The 1,608-nt window shown below is 50.4% G+C and overlaps 1 non-coding gene across 1 annotated transcript; it reads right to left on the bottom strand.

The window, feature by feature from the left end:
- Positions 1-856: 856 nt before the first annotated feature.
- On the bottom strand, positions 857-973 carry LOC112635754. The gene has a single exon (XR_003122072.1). It is a non-coding gene; the product is annotated as a U5 spliceosomal RNA (small nuclear RNA).
- Positions 974-1,608: the final 635 nt, after the last annotated feature.

Below are 1,608 nucleotides of genomic sequence, written 5' to 3'. Positions count from 1 at the left end.
ACAGAGAAAGATGAGACTACAGACCCATTCTCATGGTCCCCAGTGGGGTGCCAGAGAGGTAGTGATTTTTTTTTTTTTTTTGAGACGGAGTCTAGCTCTGCCGCCCAGGCTGGAGTGCAGTGGCCGGATCTCAGCTCACTGCAAGCTCCGCCTCCCGGGTTTACGCCATTCTCCTGCCTCAGCCTCCCGAGTAGCTGGGACTACAGGCGCCCACCACGTCGCCCGGCTAGTTTTTTGTATTTTTTAGTAGAGACGGAGTTTCACCGTGTTAGCCAGGATGGTCTCGATCTCCTGACCTCGTGATCCGCCCGTCTCGGCCTCCCAAAGTGCTGGGATTACAGGCTTGAGCCACCGCGCCCGGCCGAGGTAGTGATTTTTTTAGTGGTGTGTTCTGAACCATGACTGATGGTGAAAGGGCACTTTCTAGTCTTTCTGAAGCAGCTAAACTCTGAGGATCTTCTGGTGTATATTACTGCATTCTAATTCTAGGCACAGAGAGGTGAGCTAAATCTCAGCTAAATTCTTTTTCTTTTTTTTTCTTTTTAAATTAGCCCTGAATCGCAGTGGCTCATGCCTGTAATCATAGAACTTTGGGAGGCCGAGGTGGGCAAATCACCTGATGTCAGGATTTCGAGAACAGCCTGGCCAACATGGTGAAATCCCATCTCTACTAAAAATACAAAAATTAGCTGGGTGTGGTGGTGCATGATTGTAACCCAGCTACTTGGGAGGCTGAGGCAGAAGAACTGCTTGAACCCAGGCGGTGGGGGTTGCAGTGAGCCGAGATTGCACCACTGCACTCCAGCCTGGGCGACAAAGGGAGACTCCGTCTCAAAAAATAATAATAAAATAAAATCGCCTGGAAGATTCAAGGCCTCAAAAAAATTGGGTTAAGACTCACAATTGTTCCTCTCCACATAAATCTTTAGGAAAAGGTGAAAATTTGATATAATCTGAAGAGAAACCAGAGTATACTAGACTTTTTTTGTGGGGGGTCGAGAGACGGGGTCTCGCTCTGTCGCCAGACTGGAGTGCAGTGGCGCAATCTCGGCTCACTGCAAGCTTCACCTCCCGGGTTCAAGCAACTCTCCTGCCTCAGCCTCCCGAGTAGCTGGGACTACAGGTGCCCTCCACCACGCCCAGCTAATTTTAGTATTCAGTAGAGACGGAGTTTCACCACGCTGGCCAGGATGGTCTGGATCTCTTGAACTCGTGATCCACCCGCCTCAGCCTCCCAAAGTGCTGGGATTACAGGCATGAGCCCCTGCGCCCGGCCTCTTTTTTATTTTTCTTGAGACAGGGTCTCACTGTGTCAGGCTGGAGTGCAGTGGTGCAATCGCGGCTCGCTGCAGCCTCGACCTCCCTGGCTCAAGTGATCCTCCTGTCTCAGCCCCACTAGTACCTGGGACTACAGGTGCGCACCACCAGGCCTGGCTAATTTGTGTATTTTTTGTAGAGACGGGGTTTCGCCATGTTGTCCAGGCTGGTCTACCAAATTCTTTATACATCTTTATCTTAAGCCTGAAGAACACATATCCCTCTGCTTCTTCCCTTTTGGCCTCAGAAGTTTCTAAACCTAAGCCATTTGCCAGCCTGGGAAAGGGAAGA

This window comes from Theropithecus gelada, chromosome 11, assembly GCF_003255815.1.
Source record: "Theropithecus gelada isolate Dixy chromosome 11, Tgel_1.0, whole genome shotgun sequence".
In the NCBI taxonomy this organism is placed as follows: Eukaryota; Metazoa; Chordata; class Mammalia; order Primates; family Cercopithecidae; genus Theropithecus; species Theropithecus gelada.
The sequence above is the reverse complement of the archived record's forward strand: the minus strand, read 5'-3'. Positions and strand labels throughout refer to the sequence as shown.